We start from the raw sequence: 21,940 nt of genomic DNA, 5'->3' as shown, positions 1-21,940 counted from the left end.
ACTGTTATGAAAAAGAATTTAATCCTGACAAATACAGATGACAGATCCGAACAGGTTTTATGTCATTAATGCATTAGATATGATCGTTTTTCCAATTAGCAACCTTCTTCTCAATTCACAGTTGTGTATTACATGTTTTTATAAATTGTGTATATATATGATATTTATTTGATTTTATATCGTGTACCTAAGTTCCTATTGTTTTTGCTTTCTTCACGTTACCACGTGGAAAGGCTCTGTACTGAATCTAATAGATGGAGAGAACAATATGCTATGTACTAGTATTTGGTTTTCACCAAACACAAGGCAGGTGCACCTTTCCCTGTCCTTCATATATGCTTAGACCCTTAGCATTATAGTAGATCGAACACGTTTTAAAATGGCCGCCGTATTTGCCATTTGATCTTTAGTCCTTCTTTTACTCACGGGATGTGAGTTTGGTTTAGACCAAGCCACACACGTGACTACACTTCCGGGTTTCAATGCTGAAATAAAAATGAAGGAGAAACCTCCCGCATGCACACACTTTAGACCGGGAAACCAGGGACGGGCGTCACGACGGGTCTACTCTCAGTCGAATAAGGTAAGCATTGCCGAACATGATGCGGGACTTAGTTTAATATTTGTCTTGCGTGAGTAACGGACAAAGTAATTTCCGAATTTAATTTTACCGAACATGTAACTTGTGATGATCTACATGTTCTCCGTTATTTCCCATCTAAATAGAACACTGCTCCCGATTGGTGCCATATAAACAGCTTTAGCCCCAAGAGTCATTTCTTGTCTATACCAGTAACCGGACAAGTTTGCAATTCGCTTAAGGATAATAACAAGGGGATGACGAGTTTATTATGTTCCTAAGATCCTTGATCATTTCGCTTGTTGATAGTCAATAGTTACGTTAGCTCTTATTAATTCAACAACCCATTCGTTTGGTTTCAGCTTATTTGGATGGGAATTAGTATATTTGAAATCGTGGACTTTTTAGAGTTACTTTCACGGAAGAGACATGTTATTTGGGGTCTCTATATAGGCACAGCTACAATCCCCGGCTACAGTATTACTTGACTATTCCGTTTCTTATAATAATATGTAGTTTCTATTTGTGCACTAACGTCATGCTCCAATGGTTTACTACCGCATACCATAATTAACCTAGCAGAATGGAGAGTATGACATTGGATAATTAGGTTTTAACTTATTTTCGCAGTACTGAGAAGTAACTGAATCTCGCCAAGGATTATATTATCAAGTAAAAAGTGACGCCATTACCGCAGAAACCATAGGTGGTTTGGAATTATCACCACTTACTAAGTAGGTCTTTTTATTTAAATATCTACTTTTCCTACTCCAAATCCTTCCTATTCTTGTAATTGCTATAACAATATTTTAATATAGATATATTCATTCTTTCCAGATGTACTCACCAAGCCAAGAATAGGTAGATATGATCGTATGCCGTTTATTATAAACTATCTTCACCTTTATGACACAAATATACGGCACAGAAAACTTTTTCTTCACTTGATAGTACGTGAACTCACACTCCTTAGAACTTAAACATATTGATTCACACCCGCCTCACTTCACCTTGACACTCCTCACGTGGGTGTGTCGTGAACAATTAGGATCCGTTTAATATTCGGCATTTTTCCTCACCAAAGCACGTTTTTTTCAGCTCTCTCCATCGTGATTAGAATCATAGAATTTCTGCTCTTCTTATGAATTCACAATTCATGGTGATGTTGTCTTTGATCATACATTTTGTTTGTACCAATTGGATTGCAATTTCACCTACTCTTCGTTGGGTCTCGATTTCCACTACCGTGCTGCTATGACATTATCATTAAGTACAACATGTTTTTTAAGTTAGAGACAATACAGTTCTTTAATTTCTTTTGCAAACACAGCCTTGAAAAAGTCGCGGGACTACATTCCCTAGTTGCGACGAAACACGTGTTGGCTGGCTGGTATGTACCACGGAGAAGACTACCAATGAATAAAAGAACCATCTGGAGGAAAAAGACTAAATCATTTCTTCTGTAAACTTGATTGAATTGCACTGTGAAAACACGTTATAATTTTACTGTATAATACTAGTACGTGTGCTAAGGATTGCTTGCATAACTGTATTGAGCAGAGGCTCATAATTCTGGGAAGTCAGGCGGTACTTCCCACCTTATAGCACCGTCAATCTATTAATTCAGGACTTAATAACATATGTAAAGTTTCCCTGTGGCGCCTTTACCTAAACCCAAAACCCCATTGACAGCATTTCATGCTAAGACAATGACCACAGGGACACACTTACTAAGATGTGTGTTTGGGGGGCATTGGCGGTCCTGGAGTTGTTGAGATAAGTCTTCTGGCCCTCATGGGTATCCCTGTATCATGCTCATTGACTCTATGGCACCTGTGGGCGTTCTGGTGTGGCTCTTGGCTGGGTTCCCTTTCATGGTGCAGGTAGTTGTCCTGCTTAACACCAGCAGAAAACAGGTGTAAAATCCTTGGTGCTAACGTGTCTTATCGCCGGAATTTGTTTCGCATTGCAATTGGTGTGAAAGTTGTGATGTGATTTTTTTCGTGTGCACAACAATATACGAACTGAGCAGTGTATCTCATCAAGATCCAGCACCTGACGCACTATTCCCAATCAATATAAATACAATGAGATTTCTTAATAGATTTTGTGTGTACACTGTAAGTGCAGCCAATACCTCAGTGCAATACAATACAGGATTTTAGTATTTAGAATCAATCGGAAAGGTGCACCTCGTGTCTTTTTGCACAGGAACGGCTACTCTCCATTTCATTATCAGCACTTTAACGGAAGTAAAGTTGAGATAAATCTAACACACTATTCAGAAGTTGGTGCAAACTGCAGATATCACCAGTATTCCAGCGATAAGTGCCCCAAAATTTAACACCATGGTGAACTCCATCAAATAACAGTAATAAGAGCAAGAAAGAGTCACACGGCAGTTGAGAGAACAACCAAAAACATTATTCATTTTTTTTTCAAACTTTATTTTTTATAATAATACACGATAAACTATTTTCAAACTTTCTTTTTTAATTAACATAAATATAAACAATAAACTAATAAATAAAATTTAACAACAATAATACAAAACAACAAGGCGGAACACTCCTGTGGGAATCACGGATGTCGACGACAGACCTGGAAAATCAGAAAGATTGTTAAAAAAAAAACAACATGGTATTCTCAACAAAATACCACAAGAAACAAATCACAGATATATAAAATGCATACAGCTAACAAAATTTTATAAGTTTGACTTACAAAAACTGTAAATGTTGCCGCTTTAAAATATTTACCGAATCTGAGGAATTGTTTTTGCAGAAGGCACCACCACGCCCACAACGTTTTTCTTCAGTGGTGAGGAAATTTTTTACTTTTTCCAAGGGGCAAACAAAGACCAATGTCACCTTCATCACTCGCAAGGTTTGCCAAAGAGTTCTGTTACGAGGGGATCCTAACAAAAAATACTCGTGCGGCACAGCAAGTATGATGAAACACCTAAGGACCCTTCATCCAAACAATCTTGCACGAGAAGAGTGCAAACAGATGAGAAACACTCCTGTTCTGTATCTGTAAAAAAGAATCACAAATAAATGTATATTAATAACTTTCAAATTTATACTATTCCATTACTGTACAAACACATTTTATATAAAAACTGACTAAGAAACTATAGCCCTGAACCACAAGTGTGATGATCGTTAAAACACTACATGCATAGTGCATACTACTTTGAAGCAGTTCATGCCCTAAAGCCTACCTCACTAAAAGACTACATGCTAACTGACTAAATGATTACAGTACTATAAGGAGACACACTGGGTGAGTGACAGGGTGTTTGCTAGAAGAGTATGAATACTAACTAGGGAATTGAAGGTGCGAAAAACAACTGTGTAGGTGATTAGAGGACTGCATCCATACTGCATAGGCATTTAAAGCAGTCCGTGTGCTAAGGCCTGGCTCACTGCATGACTACTTGGGTACTGACTGAATGATTAGAGTACAGCAAGGAGAGTGCCTAGGTGAATTTATAAGTGCTAGGCTTTTCGCACAGGGAATGCATTAGTACTTGGTACTGAATGGGTCACTAGAGGAGTGCAAAGGCAGTGACAAGTGCTGGACTGTATGGATACTGACTAGGAAATTGAAAGTGTGAAAGACAAGTGTCTAGGTGGTTAGAAGACTGCATGCATAGTGCATAGGGGTTTGAAGCAGTCCATGTGCTAAGGCCTGGCTCAGTGTATGAATACTTAGACACTGACTGAATGATTAGAGTACTGCAAAGATAGTATCTTGGTGAATGTATAAGTGTTTGGGTTTTAGCACAGTGAATGGATTAGTACATGGTGCTGAATGGGTCACTAGAGGACTGCAAAGGGAGTGACAGGGTATTTCCTGGAAGTGTATGGATACTGACTAGGAAATTGAAGGTGAGAAAGACAATTGTATAGGTGGTTAGAGGACTGCAGGCATAGTGGATAAGGGTTAAAAGCAGTCCATATACTAAGGCCTGGGTCACTGGATGAGTACTTGGGTACTGACTGAATGATTAGAGTACTGCAAGGAGAGTGCCTGGGTGAATTTATTAGGGTTTGGCGCAGTGAATGGATTACTACATGATGCTGAATGGGTCACTAGAGGAGTGCAAGGGGAGTGACAGGGTGTTTGCTGGAAGTGAACGGATACTGACTGGGGAATTGAAGGTGTGAAAGACAAGTGTGTAGGTGGCTAGAGGACTGCATGCATAGTGGATAGGGGTTTGAAGAAGTCCATGTGCTAAGACCTGGCTCAGTGCATGAATACTTAGGCAGTGACTGAATCATTAGAGTACTGGAAAGAGAGTGTCTTGGTGAATTTATAAGTGTTTGGGTTTTGGCACAGCGAATGGATTAGTACATGCTGTTGAATGGGTCTCTAGAGGACTGCAAAGGAAGTGACAGGATGTTTCCTGGAAGTGTATGGATACTGACTAGGGAATTGAAGGTGTAAAAGACAAGTGTATAGTATGTTAGAACACTACATGCATACTGCATAGACATTTGAAGCAATCTATTTGGTACTTAGAAACTGACTAAATAATCAGACTACTTCTAGGACAGTGCTTAGGTAACTGGTACTGCACCTTAGTGTCAAACCCTGACTCATTTTATCAATGCATAAGCAAAGACTAGCTTCTAATGCTACTAAAACTTGACAACATGAGAGGTTTTTAATTAGTTATCTGTCAGCAAATACACAATGTTACCAAATGCTTCTCTCACAGTGGTTCTCAAATGCACACAGACTCACAGTGTGATTCTAGACAACAACCACTATACCTAGGAGTTTACCAAAAATCATTCACTACTGTGGAAGTGGTAAGGGAACTGCACACAATCTTCATATTTCAGGACTGCACTTTTATGTCAAAGCCTGACTCATATAATCAAAGCATAAGCAAAGACTGGCTTCTAATGCTACTAAAACTTCACAACATGACCGGTTTTAAAACAGGTATCTGTCAGCAAATACACAATGTTACCAAATGCTTCTCTCACAATCCTTACCCAAATGCACACTGACTCACAGTGTGATTTTAGACAAGCAACACTATCCTAGGAGTTTACCAAAACTCATTCACTAGTCTGGAAGAGTTAATGGTACTGCACACAATCTACATATTAAGTACACCACATCAGTGTCAAAGCATGACTCATTTAATCAACGCATAAGCAAAGACTGGATTCTAATGCTACTAAAACTTCACAACATGACAGGTTTTAAAAACGTTATCTGTAAGCAAATACGTGAAATCACGTGATATCACGTGATTTTAGACAAACAACACTCTCCCTTGCACTATACCAAAACACATTTCTTCATCTAGAAGTAGTACTACATTTTAGTATAGAAACATAACATAACTCATTTCACAAATTCATAAACAATGACTGGTTTCTAATTCTATCAAAATATAAAAACAGCACAGTTATCTGTCTACAAACACATGAAAAACACAAATGCTTATCACAGAATGGTTTCTACATGCACACACATCGTAGAGAAAAAAAGTACTCCCTACACTTTAGCAGGAAAAATACATTAGTCTGATTAAAATCAAAATAGTCTACATACATCCCCTCACAATTAAATAACTCATCTTTCAAGTTCTTTTGTAGATTAAGAAGTATATCAATCACTCACCATATTTTCTTTTACAGAATCTCTGCACTGTGCACCTCTCAGCAAAAGCAAAGAATGGAAAAGTTTCCCTTTCATTTTCCACACATATACATGTAAACATCAAATCACAATCCTTCGCACATAAACTCAAAAGCAAACACACATTTCTATTGGTTAAACATTTCAACCCTTTCCAACTGGAATACATTTCAACCCTTCCCCCAATCTGCCTTCTGCCTGTTACCATAGAAACAGGTCATGGAACACTGCACTGAGCTCACAGGTCACAAGTTCAGCACACAATGTTCCTACACAAGACAGGAAGTGTGCTTGACTTTTCAACATATCAGCTCATCATATATAATGTTCCTTACAATCTGTTTTTGTTAACCAATAACAATCATACCTTTAAAAAACACAAATATACACCCTACCTTTCAGTGTAGAAAGTTGTCATACAACCAATGATTTCTTGTCGTTTTTCAAAAAACGTTGCCGTGGATCCGCGCACCCACCGCGAGAGAATCCGTGCATCCAACGCGGTAGGATGCGCGCACCGTGCGCGCATTTCCCCGTTGTTTTTTTTTTTTTAAAAAGGGGGCCCCAGGGGATTCTTCTGGGACCCCCTAAACACCTCTAGAGGGTCAGAGTATTTCCACTCTGCCCCCTTTATATGTTTTACACACTTATTCTTGCATCTTCTGCCTCGCTTCTACCGAGGCAGAAAATGGCCGCCAACAGTTCCTGGTTTCGAATGTAGAGAGACACTCGACAGCCAATTAGCATTCAGTGCGCGATCGGGAGGGTGCGCGCTTGGTTCGGGGAGGGTGCGCTTACGGTGCGGGTAGGGTCCGCGGATACTCCCCGGCCATAGATATCACTAACTTTTTTACCCTAATTTTCTCAGGAACTACTGAACAGATTCACACCGTATATGCAAAAGGCACGAGTCCGGACTGAGGACTACCTCTTTGCCAAATTTGGTGTCATTCCGTTCAGCGGTTCGGGCTGTAGCTGCGACAACAGATCCTATGGGAAATTGCATGGGGAAAACGTGTTTTGGGACCCCCCTTTTTTCTCGGCCCCCGCTTGACGGATCACCGCAAAACTTTCAGGGTAGGAGCGGAGCGGAGCTGGCCAAAAGTTTGCAAAATTTCGCGAGGATTCATCAACCGGCGCCAACGTTATTCCAAATAGAATGTTGCGGATTTCCTATGGAAAATAGGTCCTAACTATAACTATCTACTGGCGACCGCCAGTAGATAATATACTCATCTTGTTTTGTGCATTTCCTACCTACTCTGTGTGATTATGGAGTATGGATATGAGGATGATGACTACCAGGGAGGTGACAATGCCCTGTCCGACCTCCAGTGGGACGATGAGTTCTACGACGCGGTTGACCAGTCCATCTACAGGGCGGTGGGGGAGGCTATGTCCCCCCTAGAAGAGCGGCTCACGCAGAAGATTGATCAGGCCCTGGTGCACCTTACAGCGCTTCCTCTGGCCCCTACGCCACAAGGGGCGGCCCTAGCGTCGCAAATGCCGGTTCCGGATACGGTTCTGCCGGCCTCAGCCAAGCGCCCACGGGAGGCTGGGATGGATGCTGAAGCGTTTGCTCACCTCAAAAAGGCCTTTTTGGCTACTCAGCCGTTACCGACTCCTAGTGTGCCTGTGCCGACTGGCCACGACACGTCGGGCCCTGATGGTGCTTCGCTGGGCCCTTCTCAGCCCGTGCCGGCTGCCCTGCCGCCTGCCTCAGACATGTTTGATCCAGTTGAGATCGTCCATCCGCGTTCGTCTGACTGGGGCCCCTCGGATAAGGTTGCGGAGTATGTGGCGTTGCGCATCCGCAAGCCTCTGGACAAAGATGCGGGTAACAGCCTCCGGGCTGAGTGTCCCCGGCCCTCTCTAGATGACAAAGTCGCGCTCACCCCGGAAATAGACCCTCGCATGGCGACTTTCCTACAGAAATTCATCTGTGACCCTAAGAAAGGGATCGACCGGTCATGGAGGGCCTGTCAGGACAAGCTCCTGGATGTCCTGGGTCCATTAACAAAGATTCTGGATATGGCAGAGGAGGGTAAAACTTCAGGCTCACTCATCTCTCCTGATTGTCTTTCCGGTTGGGCTCAACGGGCCATTGTGTTCTTAGGAAACGCAAACTGCGCGTTATCCACCAAGCGCCGTCGTTCGTTGTTAATCAAAGTGGTTCCAAGTTGGGGGATTTAGCGGAATCGGAAGCAGGTCCTGTTGCACAAGGGGGTCTCTTTGGTGACCCGTTCATAAAAGAATTAGGAACATTTGTTACCATCTTTACGTATTTGGATAGGGCACAATACTCCGTTAAAAAGGTTTTTCCCTGGGTTTTCAGAGGGGCCGGTCGAGGTAGGGGCAGATCGGCCGGCCGAGGTTCCAACCAGCAATCTAGAGGTCAAGGCTCCAGAGGTCAATACCAGGACCAAGGTCGATTTGGTAATTTCTACCCCACCAGGGGTCGTCGAGGGAAAGGACGAGGATTCCGTGCGGCAGTGGCCTCTTCCTCTGGTGAGTGTCATTCCTTCTTCCCTCTTAAAAATCGGGGGCGGCTGGGGAATTTTTCCCAGGCTTGGACTTCTGTCACGGGGGATCAGTGGGTTCTACAGACGGTACGCGGTTTCCACTTAGATTATCTGGGTGCCCCTTAACAATAAACCAGACCCCACCCCATAGTTTTTTCTCAACAGGATTCAGTTCCGGTAGATGAGGAGGTCTCCGCGCTTCTTAAGAAGGGTGCCATAGGGAGGAGCCAAGATGGCGATCGAGACGGCAGCGTAGATTCCCGGCTCCGTGAACCTCCGCATCCCGCACGGATATCCTGTACTAGATCCTCAGCTTGCGCCATGGGATCGTGTTTGTGAAGGAGAGTGGCAACCGATCGTGTGACTCCGGGGTTTCTGGCTACTGTACCGCCTGAGAAATTTGCGGATGAACTTTGCGGCCCGTGCGGCCCCGGAGCCGGGACCTCGAGTGGACGCCTTGGCCGGGTGGCAGTTTAACAACAACGGCCTGTGGTGACTGGGTGGAGTCGGTCCACCGGAGCGGTGCTGCCCCCGGCCTGCATTTCGCCACGGCCGCTCCCGTTGCCGAAGCGTAGTGGATCGAGGGCATGCCCGGGGGTGCAGTTCTCAGACTCTTCGGTGTTTGCCCCTGCCTTTGACGGTGAGCTGCCCGGACACCGCCCCTAGCTCGCCCTGATCCTTGCAGACTGCTCCCGGATTTTCGCGGCCGCTGGTCCTTGGTGGAGACGACTGTTGCCAGAGTCCACGCAACGGCTGAATTTGTACCTGCCCCCGTACCCCTGTCTCCAGCGACGTGGACCCCGAGGTGCTTGTCCCTGGGTCCCGGCCCCCATACGAGCCGGGCCTCTCCCGGCGGCCATCTTGTTGCGATGCAGCCTACTATCCTGTCCACCGGGTCGCAGCAGGATTGGGAGTGTGTGACTCTTGGGAGTGTGGCAGAGCGACCGCGGGGAGCAGTGCTGGGGTACGGCGACCTCCTTGAGGCCCTTGGTGCCCTTCATTTCTCCTTGGCTCGTGGCCTCGAGGTCTTGGGGAGTAAGATCGACGGTGTGGCATCAGCGTTGGGACAATGGCGGCATGCTAGTCCACAGTTGCACAGGGACTTCTTACACTGCACACAGGAGGATAATGTCGCGGCCATCCCTGCGATTAGTGCGCAGCCGGACACTCCGGACAGTATGCTACCGTATGATCGGCTGACTGAGGGTTTGATCTGTTCCGGAGGTAGTGGTTCCGAGTGGAAGGTGGTGGCCTCGTCCCGTGTACGACCTCCGGTGACCCAGGGACTTTACCAGCAATGTCTGTCTACTTTGGATGATTCAGCCCTCCCGGTCCTTGTGTGCAGTACAGATCCTGGGGCAGCACTGGGAAAGACGTCCCTCCGAGATGCGGACTGTGTTGGCATTCTGAGACCTCCACCCCACTTGTGTGCGTCGCTTCCCGGTTGTTTTGGGACATCCCTTCACCTTGGAACATCGGACATGGCGCTGGGTCGAGGGGTAGGCATGGGCAGCATCGCCGGGAGTGGTCAGGGATGAGGCTGATCCCTCGGGGTGGTCATCTGGTAGACGGGCGGACTCATGGTTGTGTACTCCCAGGACATAGCTACTAGCATATTCGGTGCGCAATGCTCCCTATTCCCCCTTTTGTTATGGTCGATTTGGTGCTACTTATTGTTTGCTGCTGGGATACCTTACGGTGCGGGAGGGAGAAGCCGGGGGTATGTTCTGAAGGCCCTCCTCCAGTCTATTATATTTTCTCCACCCCCCCGCCTGGTGGGGTTCTTTCTTATTCCTTTTTCCCTGCTTCTTCTATATTTCGGGTCTAGTTCCAGGGCGACAGGCACACTGCTGGGGGGAGGGGCCATACTCATTTGCAGAGGTGCAGGGGGGGGGGTTGGGGGGGGGACTCTTTTCTTTCTCAGTCTTCCTCTCTTTTTCCATGGCCTCCTTTTTCTTCTCCGTTTCTTTTTGTTTCTTTTCTGGGATCAGCGTGGTACGCCTCTTTTGCTGTGAACCGTTGCCTCTCCGTGTGTGCCACAGTTTCCGGGGGTTCTCTGGGCGGCTCCCGGGCCGAACTATCTTAGTATGAAGATTTTGCTACCGAGGTGCCGCATGTGCTTATATTTGACCTTATTGCTCTGATTGCTTAGCGGCCGGCCCTGGGGGGTTGTAGGCCCATACTTGTTAATGATCGAAATGTCAATAAAGGTTTTTCAAAAAAAAAAAAAAAAAAAAAAAAAAAGAAGGGTGCCATAGTGCCTACGTCGCTTCACCCTCGGGGCTTTGTCAGCAATCTGTTTCTAGTGGACAAGCCGGATGGGGGGGAAATGCCCTGTAATCAATCTGAGCGAGTTCAACGAGTGGCTGGTCTATCGCCACTTCAAGATGGAGGGTATCCACCTCCTTCGAGACGTTCTTCGTCCGGTGGAATGGATGGTTCGATCTGAAAGACGCTTATTTGGTGGTCCCCGTGTTTCCTCCCCACAGGAGTTTCCTCCAGTTCCTTTGGTGCGGACAACCGTACAAGTTTGTCTCGCTTCCATTCTGCCTGTCGTCCGCCCCTTGGTGTTTTACCAAGGTTCTCAAACCGGTGGTAGAGTGGCTCAGTGCTCAGGGAGTGCGGATGATTGTCTATCTCGACGATCTCCTCCTCATGAAGGCGTGCCCCAGACAGCTCCTGCGCCATCTTCAGATGGCGGTGAATCTTCTTCAGAACCTAGGCATTGTAATAAACGAGCCCAAGTTCATGCTCTCTCCTTCTCAGTGCATCACGTTTCTTGGCTTCGAGATCGACTCAAGATCCTCCACTCTCAGCCTCCCCTCTCGGAAGGTATCAAAGATACACCACGAACTTCGGAGGGCGCTTTCCAAGAGTCAGATCTCTCTCAGAGACCTCGAGAGGCTAGTCGGCTTGCTCTCGGCCTCTATTCAGGCAATTTTCCCGGGGCCCCTTCATTATCGGGCGTTGCAGCGCCTCAAGGCCCAGCATCTCCGGAAAGGTTGTCCCTATTCTCACAAGGTGTCCCTTTCGGTGGATGCTCGGGAAGAGATCCACTGGTGGCTTCAACACATGGAGGCCTGGAACGGGTGGGCTATTTTCGGCTCCGCGCCCGATTAAGTCATAGAATCGGACGCCAGCCCTCTGGGTTGGGGAGCCAGATGCGGAGATTTTTCTACTGGAGGACTGTGGTCTCCAGGTGAGCGCAGGTTACATATCAACTGTCTGGAGCTCATGGCAGGCTCATTTGCAGTTCATTGTTGGACAAGAGACTCCATTCACTCCTCAGTCCTGCTGAAAATGGACAACATATCCGCGGTCCGTTACATCAATCACCTGGGTGGAACGCGGTCCAAAGCTCTTTCCGAAATCGCGGCAAGTTTCTGGCAGTACTGCCTAGATCACCAAGCGTCGGTGACGGCGGAGTATCTTCCAGGGAGAGACAACCGGGTTGCGGACTTCCAGTCGCGTCATTTCACAGACTCCAGTCTGTGGAAACTAGACTCAACAGTTTTTCGCTCTTTGGCCGAGCTCTGGGGTCCTTTCTCTGTAGACCTCTTTGCTTCCCGGTTGGACTTCCAGGTTCCCCGGTTCTTCAGTTGGAGGCCGGATCCCTTAGCGGATGCGACGGATGCGTTCCTGCAGGATTGGAGTCAGGAGGAAGGTTATGCATTTCCGCCTTTCGCAATGATCACCAGGGTGACTGCTCAGGTCCGGAGGCAGGGGGCGGACATTGTTCTCCTGTCCCCTCTTTGGAGGTCTCAAGTCTGGTTTCCGGTTCTTCTGGAACTTTCTTGGTACTCTCCAATCCTACTCCCCCTGTTTCCGAGTCTCCTCCTCAATCCCGACGGGGTAGCTCATCCTCTAGTTCTGCAGAACACCTTGCAACTCATAGCGTGGAGGATTACCGGCAACGCTGGGAAATCCCTGGCCTTTCGGCAAAGGCTGGCGAGCTCATGTCGCGAGCATGGGCAGACAGCACTGTCAAACGCTACAGATCTGATTGGGGCCGTTGGTCTCGTTGGTGTGTGCGGAGGGGTGTCGATCCCTTGGAAGCTGATGTAGTTTACATCCTTAATTTTTTAGCTCATCTGGCGGACAAAGGTTTGGCTTACAGATCCATCAATTCCTTTCGCTCTGCTATTTCGGCGGGCCACCTGTCCCTGGATGGGTCCCCCGCTGGTGAGCACCCTCTGTTCTGCAAGCTTCTTCGGGGCATTCGATTGTCTTTGCCCCCAGAACCACGTTATTCGACGCTCTGGGACGTGAATCAAGTCCTCAACTTGTTCCTTTCCAGGCAACCGAACAGGTTTTTGTAGCGCAAGCAGCTATCTGTTAAACTGGTGATGCTTTTGTGTCTTATTTCGTGCCGACGTGTGTCGGATGTCCGGGCGTTGGAGATCACGTCCAGGATGTTCTCCCCCTCGGGGGTCACTTTTACTATTCACAGACATACTAAATGTCACACCAGAACCATTTCTTATCCAGAGTTCCCAGATGCTCCTAAGTTGGGTGTGGTGAGGTGTTTGAAGGCTTATGTAGAGATGACGAAGGAGTTCAGACCTCCTGACGAGCGGCAATTGCTCATTGCTCTCAGGAAGCCCTTTAAAGCGGTCTCCTCTCCCACAATAGCCCGGTGGGTTTGGTGGGTCATGCATGAGGCGGGCATTAGCCTTAGGGACTTGGGGCCCGATTCACAGAACAAACTTAAGACAAAATCCTAGACTTAGTACCACTTTGGTATTCACAGAATGCACTTACTACTTCTGGTATTCACAGAATGAACTTACTACTTTTGCGATTCACAGAATAAACTTACTACTTTTGCTATTCACAGAATGGATTTAAGAGCTTCCGGGCCGGAGGCGGAGCTTCCGGGCCGGAGGCGGGGCTTCCGGCCCGGAGGCGGAGCTTCCGGCCCGGAGGTGGGGATTCCGGCCAGTGGCGGAGATTTAAAATCTCCACCTCTGGGCCGGAAGCTCCGCCTCCGGGCCGGAAGCTCCGCCTCCGGGCCGGAATTTCCGGCCCGAGTGCGGACATAAAGTTAGTAGTCTTAAATCCATTCTGTGAAAAGCAAAAGTAGTAAGTTTATTCTGTGAATCGCAAAAGTAGTAAGTTCATTCTGTGAATACCAGAAGTAGTAAGTGCATTCTGTGAATACCAAAATGGTACTAAGTTTAGGATTTTGTCTTAAGTTTGTTCTGTGAATCGGGCCCTTGGTGCCCATTCAGCTCGGGGGGCGATGGCCTCGAAAGCCTTTGGCTTAGGTGCGCGTCTGGAGGATATCCTAAACGCAGCTGATTGGTCTTCCGACTCCACCTTTAAGAGGTTCTATTTCAAGCCAGTGCTTGACATGGCTCACCTCGTGGTGAGCAAGCTTTGAACTAGCATTATCCTCGCCTCCAGTCCTGACATAGAATGAATAATTTCCTAGCTTTTGTAACGGAAAGTTTCAATTCTATTAAGGACTCGGAGGCGAGGATTATCCAGGCCTAGGGATTGCTAGATGATTTCCCGCCCGTATGGAAGTAAGTAATGTGTTTTGTTCTTGGTGGGATTGTTGTTGCCATTGTGTCTTACACTGTGTTGCTTTGTTGCTTTCAAGGCTTGTTACTCATGTATTTTATTTTGCATAAGTTATTCGCTGTGTTATGCTTCAGTTCTGCCTCATACTCTTGTACGTTATGTCATGGGGTATTTTCTCCGTGTTTAAACGTTCCCCTGTTTTTCCTCCTAGGATCAGATGCCGGTAAACAGGACACTTAACGGTGGATCTCCGGCTGATTGGGAGCTCAGAAAGAGGAAAAGGGGACACTGAGAGCAGACTATGTTGGGACTACTGCGCCCTTATTGGACATAGAGACAATTACATTGTTGTGATTGGTTGTTTTTTGTAGACTACCTGTTTCCCTATGGTTCATGGGAAAAGTAGTCTTGTTTCTCTTCGATGGCAGCTGTATGGAATAAAGTGAAGAGAGTATGCATAATCCTCGCCTCCGAGTCCTTAATAGAATTGAAAGTTTCCGTTACGATAGCTAGCAAATTTTTCATTAAGCTGCTGATTGAAACCGTGTATAGTGAACAGTGCTAACATCTAATAATAATTTGCGCAGAGGATTTGATGAGAGAGGTAGCTTGACACATGTTAATTGTTAAATTAGTATTCATGCAAAAGCATTTTATTGTGAGAGCTATGTTTGTATATTGAAGCACTTGCACTTTTCCATTCTTAAAGTTTTTAATATCTAATGGATTGACACATACATTTTTCAAGTAACATTTTATCTCTCCAGCATATGCACTTTAAACCCGATTAACTGTGCCAATATGTGCAATATAACGCCACTGGATGAGGAGTAGAATCGGGCATTGGTGTTATGTTTTATTACAAACTTGAACTACGCACTTTAATTTCACAGTAATAAGCGTCAAAGCAATACTGCTCTTCCACCCTGTATACTTGTACCTTGAAAGATTCTCGATATCGGGAAAATCTTATTACATCCAGTGAGTCAAAGTACGCATATGCACTTTAAAAACAACGAACCTCGTCAATCTGTGCAATATATAAGTAATATTTTATTTTTCAACACAAGCACTTGTAGCTAGCTAGAATAAACGAGAATGTGCATTAACGAATGGGAATTTCTTTCCGGGATGAGTTGGTGAAGATTATGGTCAAATGTTCCATTTGATTTGACATTTGAGACACAAGAAAGAAAAAAACGGAAAAAAAATTGCAAAAAGAAAAAAATATGGTAGAAAAATCACAAAATGAATTGTAGAAAATAACACAAAAAAAGAACACAATTGTAAGGAGAATCACACGAGAAAATGTAATTACCATGGCATTTGTTCACATTGCAATGTCTTTTGTTAATGAAGTATGTCTTTTATGTCAATTGTATCATGTGATCAGCTGCGCTCAACAAAGTACGGGGAGTAATAGTGCTCAGTGTGTGAGCAATGCAGGAGACACTGCCGAAACGCGTAACAGCAAGCAACAATAAAAGGGTGCGAAAACCTTACCAAGTCTGCTGTGTCGATGTCTGATTTGGAGGGGAAACTAGAGATTGGAGTTTATGTTATATATATATTCACTGAAAAAACCATAGGTTTCACACATGTTATAGTTAGCTGTACATTTCACTCGTAAAAAACCAATGAAATTCCCCCGTTATAGTTAGTGCAGGCAACTATAACACACGCGACCGCAATCCTCTGCTGATGCTAATACTGTATTTAGACACTTATTTGCCCATGTCTTCTTCCATTAAATATTAGCTATACATATATTACAAATATTTTTTTTTCATAAAGACACATATGTCATCAGCAGAAGATTGCGGTCGCGTGAGTTATAGTTGCCTGCACTAACTATAACGGGGGAATTTCATTGGTTTTTTACGAGTGAAATGTACAGCTAACTATAACATGTGTGAAACCTATGGTTTTTTCAGTGAATTTGCAAGGTTTTTTAAATGCTAATTCCTAACTATAACGTGTGTGAAACCTATGGTTTTTTCAGTGAATTTGTACGGTTTTTTAAATGCTAAGTTACTTTACGCCATTCGTGGCGTGCGCGCCCAGTTAACGCAGTTCGTTCTATGCGCGCACGGTGCGCTTCGCGCACCGTGCGCCCACTTTACGCAGTTAGTGCCGTGCACGCACGGTGGTCACGCGGTGCGCTGCGCGCACCGTGTGCCCACGTTATGCGGGATGGGCCATGTACGCACGATGCGCTTCGCGCACCGTGCGCACATGGGGGACATATTATGCGCATCTTTGTGAAATTTATTCTTTGTTAATTTCTTAAGCCTAATACGCCATGCACAAATGGTGCCTTTCGGGCAACATTTGCACACGGGGTGGGGAGAGTGTGGATCATTTTTTGTTAAAAATTTTTTTACCGTACGCGTACGATAAGCGTAATCAGCGATTTTCCGAAAAAAAAAATTTTTTTTTTTTTGGGCTTGGGGGTTGTTTGGGGACACCTATATCAATGCTGGGTGGTTAGGATCTCAAGAAACTGCCTCTTTAGACATTTTTTGGCTTCGTTTTTGCTGCCCAACTCAGAGAGCTAGAGAGAAAATGGCGGCCGCCGCTTCCTGGTTTCGACCGATTCGAATGTTTACTAAGATCTAAGAGCCAATCAAAATCGCGCTCGCGCACGCCACCGTACGCGTACGGTAAGCTTACGGTAAGCGCACCGTAAGCGCACCGTAAGCTGCCACAGATATATATATTGATTTAAAGGCTATTTTCTCAAAATCTACTGAACAGATTTACACCAAACCTACAAAAGGCACTTCCTTGACCTGAGGACTACCTCTCTGCCAAATTTCAAGTAATTATGTTCAGCCGTTCGGGCTGTAGCTGTGTCTAAAGGTCCTATGGAAAAATGCATGGGAAAAACGCGTTTTGGGACCCCCCTTTTATCTCAGCCCCAGCTTGACGAATCCCCCCGAGACTTTCAGGGTAGGAGCAGAGCGTAGCGCCCCACCTATTTTGAAAAATTCGCGAGGATTCGTCGACCGGCGCCAAAGTTATTCAAAATAGAATGTTGCGGATTTCTTATGGAAACTTGGTCCTAACTATAACTACCTACTGGCGACCGCCAGTAGGTAATATGTATATATATATAAGTCAAAACAATAGCCTTTCAGGCATAGAGTGACGCATACATTATGCAAAAAAGAAGCAGAGAACTCTGGGTAGATCTCAGGTTTAGGTGCAAATCAGCTCCTGTATAGAACACTCTCAACACCAGCAACACTCTAGATCTGCTCGCCTCAAATGTCTGCCTTTCTATCAAAGTCTTTAAGCATAGGATTAGCAAAAATATATATATATATATGTATATATATATATATATACACACACACATATATATATATATATATATATATATATATACACACACACATATTAACACTACTCCCTTCGCAAAAGGAGACCCGGCACTCCATGAAATGTGATAACAGTTTTTTCATTCATTCTGTTCTCCTGCTAACAGTATCCAAGAGACGCATTTCGGTACATAACTGCCTTTCTCAATCTTATTTTCAAATCACCATCACAATTGCATAATTTATGCAAATGTCCTTTTCCAAAGTCATGTAAGAAATACTTTCCCGCGCTAGTATGCACAACCGTGCTTGTCTTAATATATGGAATGTCACTAAGGGCCTTATTACGATGTCGTCGGAGTTGCCTCTGACCGACACAGTCACTGTCCCGGGACTAATCGACCCGACACCGCAATAACAATGCGACTGCATACTCCCATTTATCAATAGGAGCTTGTGCTGCGGCCTCAAGGTGCTTGCCACTCGGTGCTGGGATCAACAGGGCCCCTCGGCCCCCAACCGAAGGACTAAAACTCGCTTTCCGACAGGCTTTCTCTGTCAGAAAGTCCAGCATAGAAGCCCTGTCGGAGGCAGAGCATCGTAATATCAACTGGCCGACTGAATCATACGACTGCCTAGATTGTAATTAAAGGGTCGGAAGTGAAACCGACAATGAGTGTCGGAGAGCCTCCAACATGAGGTCAGGGGCTTTCCGACACTCATGGTAATTAGCCCCAAAATGTTCAAGGGTGGACGGTAAGTATTAAAATGTTTTTAAATCCGTGCAAGCAATGGAAATGGAAAAGCCTTATGGACCAACATATGTGTTGGTTTGCATATGTGGCCTACTCTACATGTGTAGAACGATCTTCCCAGTTCAGAAACGGATTTTGGAGCACTTGCATGCTATCAAGAACGAAGAGGCTAGTTACCCAGTGGCAAGGCATTGCAACTAGGTACATGGACCCAATTGTAATGAAATCTTGTTTTTTTGCTGTTGACAGTATCCTAGTGAATCCAAGAGGAGGTGACCGAGAACAAATCAGAGCACATAATCCGCCTTAACAGCAGATATCCTGGTGGCCTCAACCAAGATGAATGACTTTACACCCATTTGGGACAGTTCGATTTCTTTTGGTTTGATCTCATTCATCTCTTACCTGTTTCCTTTCCCTGAGATTTGGAAGACACATACAGTGTCCCTTGATGTGTTGGTTCATGACTAATGACTATCTATGAACAATAGGATAGCTGATTTCCCAGTAGAATTACATGTTCTGTGTAGTATCTAATTTCCATATTTTTTATTTTTTCACACAACTTCATTCACTCTCACATATTTTTATCTGTTACAATAAGTTTTATTTTTTAGTGTATAGATGGGGGACCTTGTAAACAAAATTACCTCATGGTGCTTGGGTGTCCATGATGCCCAATCTTGTTTTGGTCACTTAACACTGAATCACTTGACGTGTTCATAATGCCCAACATGCTTTCAGTCACTTGACGTTAAACTACCAAACTGTTCTCTAGGCGCGTTTGTATTCCTTTGCTTTGGACATAGACAATGCATTGCTTGCACATTATTATTTGTTTATGATATTGAAAATGGGAATGATGCATTGTGCAATGCACATATACATTTATATACATATCAATGAACGTTGTAGATATGCATGGACTATTATACACTTGTTTTTAATCATCATGTCTGGGCAGTTTCTAAATTTGCTGAATTGTATGTAACATGTCTTTCTTTTCCTGGGGGTAATCTAACTAAACCAGGTCCCGCCAGTCTGTTCCTCATGTTTACTGATGTGGGTGTTTTGTGTCTATATGTAGCAGGGCACTTTCATTGTTTGTATTGTGGCTTCGTGGACCGTTATATATATCTCACAAGACATTATGGTGTCGATTCCGATCCTGGAAAAACCGGGTACGAATCGCCGGACGGAGCGTTTTCTCCGTCCGACCCGTACCCGGGAAAAACACCTTACAAACCCGCAAGTACGATTCATACAGAAACACCGTTTCCGTACGAATCGTACAAAACACCGACCGGCAAAAAAAACCATACAAATCGGATCTGGGACACCGCGGACGTGACGTCCGGACGGAGTCAGGCAGCGTTTCACGAACCAGCAAGTACGATCCATGCCCACGTCACTCCGCACGGATAATATTTTACGGCAGCCAAAAACTGCCGGGAAATCAGGACGACGCGCAGAAGGAGCACCTGTACGCGTCGGACAGCCATGGACCCCAACCTACGTGTCATCCCGGCCCTCATAGCAGTCCACCTGGTGTACAGGAACCGACGCAGATGCCGCAGAAGGTCAGAACAACACCCAGGGGCAAGGGGGGGGCCGGGGCAGGAAACATAACCCCCACCCAAGTCAAAAATCATACATGCCCTGTACATACCTGACCCCCAGGGCATGGTCACTTCGGGGGGCGGGGGCGTCTCCACCAAGGCCTGCGTCCGCCACAACGGAAGTCGATATGGACGCGAACCGGCAACACAACAATTGTGGTACGCACCGTACCCACGCCTTAAGAGCGTGTCACCCCAACAATGGCGGTACGGCTCGTACCCATGCCTTTGGGACGTGGGTACGGGCCGTACCGCCATTGTTGGGGTGACGTAGGGGTGGGCGTGGTACGACCCGTACCCATGCCTTTGGGACGTGGGTACGGGCCGTACCCCTACGTCTCCACAACAATGGTGGTACGGCCCGTACCCATGCCTGTGGGACGTGGGTACGGGCCGTACCGCCATTGTTGGGGTGCCGTAGGGGTACGGCCCGTACCCACACCTCAAGAGCGTGGGTACGGGTCGTACCACGCCAGTGGACAGACACATAGGGGTGTGTGGCCATCAGCCCCAGCAGTGCCCAGACACAGGAGGGGTGGGTGCAGAGTCCTCCCAGCAGTGCCCAGACACAGGAGGGGTGGGTGCAGAGTCCTCCCAGCAGTGCCCAGACATATGAGGGGTGGGTGCCTATCACTCCCAGCAGTGCCCAGACATAGGAGGGGTGGGTGCAGAGTCCTCCCAGCAGTGCCCAGACACAGGAGGGGTGGGTGCAGAGTCCTCCCAACAGTGCCCAGACACAGGAGGGGTGGGTGCCTATTACTCCCAGCAGTGCCCAGACAAATGAGGGGTGGGTGCAGAGTCCTCCCAGCAGTGCCCAGACATAGGAGGGGTGGCTACAGAGTCCTCCCAGCAGTGCCCAGACACAGGAGGGGTGGGTGCAGAGTCCTCCCAGCAGTGCCCAGACACAGGAGGTGTGGGTGCAGAGTCCTCCCAGCAGTGTCCAGACATATGAGGGGTGGGTGCCTATCACTCCCAGCAGTGCCCAGACATAGGAGGGGTGGGTGCAGAGTCCTCCCAGCAGTGCCCAGACACAGGAGGGGTGGGTGGAGAGTCCTCCCAGCAGTGCCCAGACACAGGAGGGGTGGGTGCAGAGTCCTCCCAGCAGTGCCCAGACACAGGAGGGGTGGGTGCAGAGTCCTCCCAGCAGTGCCCAGACATATGAGGGGTGGGTGCCTATCACTCCCAGCAGTGCCCAGACATAGGAGGGGTGGGTGCAGAGTCCTCCCAGCAGTGCCCAGACACAGGAGGGGTGGGTGCAGAGTCCTCCCAACAGTGCCCAGACACAGGAGGGGTGGGTGCCTATTACTCCCAGCAGTGCCCAGACAAATGAGGGGTGGGTGCAGAGTCCTCCCAGCAGTGCCCAGACATAGGAGGGGTGGCTACAGAGTCCTCCCAGCAGTGCCCAGACACAGGAGGGGTGGGTGCAGAGTCCTCCCAGCAGTGCCCAGACACAGGAGGTGTGGGTGCAGAGTCCTCCCAGCAGTGTCCAGACATATGAGGGGTGGGTGCCTATCACTCCCAGCAGTGCCCAGACATAGGAGGGGTGGGTGCAGAGTCCTCCCAGCAGTGCCCAGACACAGGAGGGGTGGGTGGAGAGTCCTCCCAGCAGTGCCCAGACACAGGAGGGGTGGGTGCAGAGTCCTCCCAGCAGTGCCCAGACACAGGAGGGGTGGGTGCAGAGTCCTCCCAGCAGTGCCCAGACATATGAGGGGTGGGTGCCTATCACTCCCAGCAGTGCCCAGACATAGGAGGGGTGGGTGCAGAGTCCTCCTAGCAGTGCCCAGACACAGGAGGGGTGGGTGCAGAGTCCTCCCAGCAGTGCCCAGACACAGGAGGGGTGGGTGCAGAGTCCTCCCAGCAGTGCCCAGACACAGGAGGAGTGGGTGCAGAGTCCTCCCAGCAGTGCCCAGACATATGAGGGGTGGGTGCCTATCACTCCCAGAAGTGCCCA

The 21,940-nt window shown here is 46.9% G+C and overlaps 1 long non-coding RNA gene across 1 annotated transcript; it reads left to right on the top strand.

The window, feature by feature from the left end:
• The first annotated feature begins 474 nt into the window (after positions 1-474).
• LOC146829502 (uncharacterized) lies at positions 475-14,753 on the top strand. Its single transcript, XR_014962000.1, has 2 exons — positions 475-583; positions 14,504-14,753. It is a non-coding gene; the product is annotated as an uncharacterized LOC146829502 (long non-coding RNA).
• Positions 14,754-21,940: the final 7,187 nt, after the last annotated feature.

The sequence above is a fragment of the Triturus cristatus genome, chromosome 5_2 (genome assembly GCF_964204655.1).
Source record: "Triturus cristatus chromosome 5_2, aTriCri1.1, whole genome shotgun sequence".
NCBI classification, from domain to species: Eukaryota; Metazoa; Chordata; class Amphibia; order Caudata; family Salamandridae; genus Triturus; species Triturus cristatus.
The sequence above is the reverse complement of the archived record's forward strand: the minus strand, read 5'-3'. Positions and strand labels throughout refer to the sequence as shown.